The sequence below is a fragment of the Callithrix jacchus genome, chromosome 18, assembly GCF_049354715.1.
Source record: "Callithrix jacchus isolate 240 chromosome 18, calJac240_pri, whole genome shotgun sequence".
Lineage (NCBI taxonomy): Eukaryota > Metazoa > Chordata > Mammalia > Primates > Cebidae > Callithrix > Callithrix jacchus.
Window position 1 is genome coordinate 13,862,001 of NC_133519.1, and position 7,276 is coordinate 13,869,276.

Sequence of the window (7,276 nt, forward strand, 5' to 3'; positions counted from 1 at the left end):
AGGTGGGTTCTGGAGCTCCAGAACTGAGCTTTCATCTAAAATGCACCTTTGCAAACAGCATTTATTTTTCTGACAAACCTTAACCCTTCAGGCAGGATTTTCTTGATCTAACTTGAAGCAGATGGGCAACAAAGACCCTGTATATCTGGATGTGGAACAATGGAGGTCAGAAAGTAATAGTCACAGGTTAACTGTGCCTGCGTGGGACAGGACAAGTAGTCTTCAGTTGTTTGCCAACAACTACCCTGAGTGCTCCACAAAGAGGCACGTGGTGCCTAAAAGTCTCAGGACATCTGCCTCAGATACCTGTCTGTTAGTAAATGCCCCCATCCCTAAGCTGGGCATCCTCACCTCTTTGTGCCATTGCACAGGTTCTAGACACCTGGGGGTGCGGTGACATGGAGGCCAGAAGTTATGTGGCTGGGCAGGTTTCCAAGTTGACACCCGGTGCTTGTGAGCAGGGGTTGGAAGTGGGACAGCCAGATCCATGACATTCTCCCCAGCCCACATCTCCGCCTGTCTTTCTGCTATTGGAAGCAGCCCCACTGCACGTGACCAGTGACCGCCATAGCCTCTTGGTCTGAAGTCACCCACTTCCCCATCCTTCACTATGGGTCATTTGTTGCGCTCAGCGCTCCTGCTCCCTGTGTCTGAATGGGGGAACGCTCCAAGGGAGAATGTGAACTGGTTGTGCTCCCACTGCCCGGTCCCTTCTTGATGCCTCCAGATCTGGGCTCCATGAGGCAGGACGTGCTCACCATGCAGTTTCTCGCCTAGAGCAAGGCTTGGCACCTCAGGAGCACCCAATAGGTGCTTGGTGAATGAAGATGTTCCAATGCAGGGTTCATAGAGGCACTGAGAAACCTGCTGCACTTCCCACTTTTAGTCCTTTGGATAGTTCAGATTATGGGAAAATAGAGAAAGTTTTTCAAACCTGGGTCTTTATAATGTTTATTCCAAGTCTAATGTTTATTCACCTTCTGAATGAGCTGCTTTCCTCCCTATAAGGAAAGGACCGTCTCATTGAGTTGGAAAAATATATTGGAAGATTCTTGGGCACACCTCCTGTTGGAGTCAAGCTAAGAACTCATAAAGAGATGCCTTCACCCGACCCTCTACTGGCTTGGGCTCCCCTGGCTTAACTCGGCTTGGGTCGGTGGGGCGGGAGAGAGAAAGGATGAAAAGTTGATTTTCAGAGAGGCGGGAGAGAACAGAGGTGTGGAGGAGGACAAGGAGGCCTCCGGGGAGAGGTGGTGCACAGTTCACGGTTCTGTCATTAGAGTGCTGGCAACTAGGGACATGCAAGGGGTAACCTAACCACGTTTATGCAATGGTTTGACTTCCTGCAGGCAGTGACTAATGAACACCAAATCACAGTGTTTTCATTTGTGGCATGTTAGAAAGAAACAGGACTTTCTGCAGTACAAATGTCTGTTAACTAGTCCCTGTGCTATTAGCTTACAGAGCTCTGACTCCTGGTCTGAACAACGCACCTGCTCCTGCTAAATCTTCAACATTCACACCACTCGGTGCCTTGTCTTCAGAACTTAAAGAAGACGACAATCAGAATGAACTGCTTTCATGAATCACAGAACCAGAAATTAAAATCATTCAATCCACTTAGGCCCAACAATCCCACATGCCCCTCTCTGCTGCCTCATGGCCCCTACTCCTCTAGGCAGTAGAGGTGGGCACATGAGAATTTCAAGGGGTAAGTTTAGTTCGGAGACTTTTCTCTCCTTTACTTTTTCTCCCCTTTTTTTTTTTTTTTTTTTTTTTGAGACAGGGTTTTACTATATTGCCCAGGCTGGTTTCAAACTCCTGAGGTCAAGCAATCTGATAAAAGAAACTTACATTTGTTTTAACGGAGTTCCTGCCTCAGGACAGGACCCTCAGGCCTCTCAAAGAGCATCATAGACCTGAGACTCAGCACAGCATCCATTGAGATGCCAGCCCCCTCATTCATCATGAGTGCTTCCTCACCCCTCCCTAGTTCCTCCTTCCCACACACGGTTATGTTTCTTCCCTGCTACATAAACCCCTAACTTTAGTTGATCAGGGAGATCAATTTGAGACTGATCTCCCATCTCCTCAGCTGTAGCACCTGATTAAACCTTCTTCCTCACAATACTCAATGTCTCAATGATGGGCTTTGTGTTGAGAAGCAGGACCTAGACGGAACCCCTGGGGTTTCATAAGCTATTCATGTACACGCTTAAAAACCACAATTAATGGGTCATGGCATATTGAGAAATTGGAATAGTATCAACTTGGCCAAGTTCTCTGGAAGCACACTGTGCTTAAATGTCAGGGCCCTGCCTCCTGACCTCAACAGTTCTGGTTGATTTTGAGTCACAGCAGGTGAATATGGCCTGGTGTGAGTGTTTTATAAAAATGCAAGGCCGGGTGTGGTGGCTGATGCCTATAATCCCAGCACTTTGGGAGGACGAGGCGGGTGGATCACGAGGTCAAGAGATCAAGACCATCCTGGTCAACAAGATGAAACCCTGTCTCTACTAAAAATACAAAAATTAGCTGGGCATGGTGGTGCACGCCTGTAGTCCCAGCTACTCAAGAGGCTGAGGCAGGAGAATTGCTTGAACACAGAAGGCGGAGGTTGCAGTGAGCGGAGAGTGCACTCCAGTCTGAGTAACAACAGCAAAACTCCGTCTCAAAAAAAAAAAAAAAAAAAAAAATGCAAACCACGGCTGATTGCTTTCTGTTTTAAATCCAACAAATCTCCATTTCTAGTGAGAAAATGTTGCCCAAACCAACCAAACATAGGAGTAAACAAAGAAGAAAATGAGAGATTCCGTTTCCCAATCCCACTTGATTGGTGCCAGCCATTACATATTACACGGAAGAAGGGGAAAGGCACCCAGGAAGTCCCAATTCCTGTTCTGACAACCATCTGGCCTCTTTGGGCAAAAGAAAAAGAGGGAAGGCAAAGAGCATATAACACTACTGTTTGCAGAAATGTCCTCTCGGTACAGGAAACTCAGGTAAACTGAGAGAGTGTGTGTGCCGTGAGGGAGGCCTCGACGGCTCTTCTCTGGCCCTAAGAATAGAGTGGAGTTTGCCTTATTTTCTGATGTGCAAATGAAATGATAAAAGTTGATCCAAGGAGAGGGCAGAGACAAAGAAGAGGGACCACTCCTCCCTTGCAGGTCCACCTTCCTTGAGTGTTGCTTGAGGGATCAGAAGAAATGCCTTAACATAGGTGCGTGGGAACTATGGTTGCTAAATGTGACCTCCAGTAATGAGCTAGTGTGAGGTTCCGCACTAATGTGAGCCTCCATGGTGTAATGGTGAGCTCTTTGGACTCTGAACACAGCAATCAGACTTCAAGTCTCAGGGGACCTTTCTGTATAATTACGATGATGTTGCTCTCTATTGCTCCCTAAATGGAATGTGGATTCCACTGAAGTTCAGAGGCTCAGCGCTGCAGGTCTCCAATACCCTCCTTGGTGTTGAGGGTCACACAAACTGGGTTCTTACAGTGGCCTGGGCCACAGGAAAATTGCTGCAATTTCACAGACTCTCCAGGCTGCCAGCCACGTGCTACTGAAGACCCTTCCCCTCTCAGGGCAACCCTGGGCCTTCAGGTGAGAGGTCTCCTCTGCTAAAGAGGCTGCCACCACTCAATCCCAAGCCCTGAGATTCCTTTTACTCATGTCATTGAACTGTTGCCCTGTGTCTCTTTGGAAGAAACAACCTATATAAGAAACTTCACTTCCAGATTTCCTAATTCCTTCATCCCTTCGGATGCTGCAGTTTTTAATCTCCTGTCTTCAGTCTAGTACTAATGTGCGGGTTTCATTTCATTTTCATGGGATCCCCTCCAATTGGGAACCAGTGGATTCCTGTCCTTGAGGTCTCTGTGGACAGCGACTAGATGCTGCTTTTGTCCCACATCCTGACACCTCTCTCCAGAAAATTGCCTCCCTTAGACTCCTGAATCAGCCAGTATTTAGATATGAACCTGGGATCCCAGCCTCTGTGGAGACCATGGGTTCCCCATTCCAGGCAAGCTCTCTCACAGTGAATCGAGAGGAGCTGAGCAGCTGGGAGGGGCAAGTCCAGGACCCTGGGCATCCTCCTCCTTCCTGCTCAGACTCAAGAAGACTTAGGACCAGATCAGATGAAAGCTCTTTTGTTCTCTTCTAATAAACACAAAAAAATTAGGCAATAGTTCTGGGGGACCTTCCTAGCCTGAAAAATGTCGTGGCCAAATCTCTCCAGTTCTGAAACTGTCCAAGCTTACCAAGTGTTTTGAGTTTGGGAAAAAAGGGGAAAGAGCAGACAGGAGAAAAAAGACAAGGAGGGGGGAGGAGAAAGGGTGTGTGAGGACCGGGATTCACCCTGACAGTGGAGTGACTGCTACCTGCCACCCACGTTCCCAGCGTGGCACCTTCCTGCAGGTGGTTTCCATCTCTTATTGATGGTCTAAAAACTAGACTCTATAAAAAGGCCCCACCCTATTTGTCTTATGTGACTCCTGGCAAAGTTTCTTTTCATCATTTGTGGGATAGGATGGGGATGCATAGGTTTGCAAGTGACTAGGACCCAAGTCAGGACCTTGTGGTCCCCCACAGTTCAGTGACAAGTAGCCTCCTTCCCCCGACTCCCCCTGCAGGACAGTTGCTTGCAGGACAAGGTCTGGAGAAGCCCAGGGTGCCCAAAGCCACAAAAATGCCCAGGGATGAGTCCCAGCTAAAGATGCCTTGGCTCATCTGACTGAGCTTCCAGGGCACACAGGGCAGAGACTCCTGGGGTCTGGCTAGAAGACTGAGCAAGAGAACCAGGGAGGTTGTGCAGCAGGCTTCTGTACAGCACCACAGACACTCCTCTTGGAGCCCCACCCCAAGTCAGGCCATCCACCTCCTCTTCCTAAGAACCCTTCATACAGCGATTCTTTTTTTTTTTTTTTTTTTGAGATGGAGTTTAACTCCTGTTACCCAGGCTAAAGTGCAATGGTGCGATCTCGGCTCACCGCAACCTCCGCCTTCTGGATTCAAGCAATTCTCCTGCCTCAGCCTCCCGAGTAGCTGGGACTACAGGCACACGCCACCATGCCCAGCTAATTTTTTGTATTTTTGGTAGAGACAGGGTTTCACCATGTTGACCAGGAGGGTCTCGATTTCTTGACCTCATGATCCACCCACCTCGGCCTCCCAAAGTGCTGGGATTACAGGTGTGAGCCACCACGCCCAGCAATTCTTTTACTAGAACCTCAAGGTGATAGCACCTAGATTTCAGTGCCCTCATCTGGCCAACTATCTGCAGCTGCCAATGCCCAAGGAAGCCTCCCTAGCTACCAAGACCTGAACTCAGGACCTTACCTTAAGGAGAAGATGTCCTGTCATTTCTTTCCCATCAGAACTGCCTGGCCCAGACCCTATCTCTGTCTGGTGACCAGGACATTCCCCTCACCTGTCTCCCAGGTTGGGGAGTGCAGATTTTCCTAAGCTCCCTGTAAGTACCTAACAGTCTCGTGTGGCTCCAGCTCACACAGGAATATTCACGGCCCATATTTCCAAAAACTCTTTTCCTCCCACTCTGAATCCATCCTCTACTGCATGTTCCCCTCACAGCGCAGACAGTTTTCTTCACATCCTCGGTTTGCCTGCCCATGCCCCAGACTGACCTTTCTTTTTAGAACTGCCTCTCCCTCTTTGGACAGTGTCTTTCTGCTACTGCACATGAAGATGTCCCGCCCTCCCCTGCTCACGGAGAGAGTGCCTGATCTGAGCTAGGCCATCATATCCAGTACTTACCTGGAATAAAAGACAGGCAGGGTGGCCAAAGACTACATGAATCTCTGAAGCTCATCCACTTGAGAGAGAGACCCGGAAGATACTGGTCCTTCATTCCTGCTGTGTATATCCAATGTGACTGAGCTCTGAATAAAATGTACAAGTTATAATAATGTAGTAATTGACTCAGCAAACCAGGACACGAACATGTTAGAGGGTGAGGTGTTGAGAGGCATGTTTGGGGGTGGTGGTGATGAGCGAGTATTTGAAGGAGAGATAGGGCCTAACCTCAGAAAGCAAAGACTAATAATAGCTATTCAGAGATAAGGAGCTAAATAATTATGTACACATGGGGCCTGCTGTTTTACTAAACAAATTTTGAAGTATATATAACTCTGATGAAGTATCCTAAATAAAAAATATTTTGCCATATATTTTGTGTCTATATTTACATCCACATATATATTTCTATTCATCGTATTTTGAATATAAATTTGTACAGTCATGTTAATCCCTCTTTTCCTTTAAGGATTTGAGTTTGATGTCATGCATAACACGTGTCCCCACCGAACGACTACAGAAATGTTGGCAAAGGAAGCTCAGAGGAAATGGTAGGCAATACTACCCAGTTTTGGCCAGAAGAAGGAGATAGAAAGTATTCTCACAAAATGTTAACAATGTGACTTGTTATATCGTCTTTCCACAGTAATTTGGGCAGAAATTAGCAAAATCTGAAATGTATAAATACCTTGATCTGGCCATTCCATTTCCAGGTATCTGCGCAGAAGTAGACAGGGGAGGCACGACAGATGTATGTGTCAGTCTGATCCCTGCAGCTGTGTTTGTAATAATACACATTGGAGCAATTTCACGGCCATCAGAGAAAATTTGAAGAATGATCCACTTGTATCAAGAAGGATGTTTAAAAGATCAAAGCCTTGTGGAAATGCTGGAGGCAATGGCGCTGATAGGAGCTCATGTGTATTGAACAATTACTATGTGACAGGCATTGGGCTCCACGCTTTTCCTGCACAGCTCATGTAAACATTGGGCAACCTGAGTATTCTGGTTTAATGCATTTGACATATAGAAATGGAGGCACAGAAAATTCACGTGTTTAACTTCAAACCCTGGCAGATTAGATTTCTCCCCCAGAGTCTGTGGCTTCACCAGAGGGGTGACTCAGGTTCTGTCATTCTCCATTTTAGAAATTTCCAGTGTTCCAAATATGAGCAGCTGAGGAAACAAACTCAAAACCCTAAACACCAAGGTAAGTCAGGGAAGATGTTGGGGGGAGATTAAAAATGGAGTTTTTTTGCCCCAAGCAACAGAGACACGTTGGAAAATAGACAAGAGACAAGAAGTGTGTGTGTGTCTGTGTGTGTGTTTATATAAGATGGGGTTTCACCATGATGGCCAGGCTGGTCTCAAACTCCTGACCTCAGGTGATCCACCCACCTTGGCCTCCCAAAGTGCTAGGATTGCAGGCGTGAGCCACAGCACCCGGCCTGAAGAGAAGT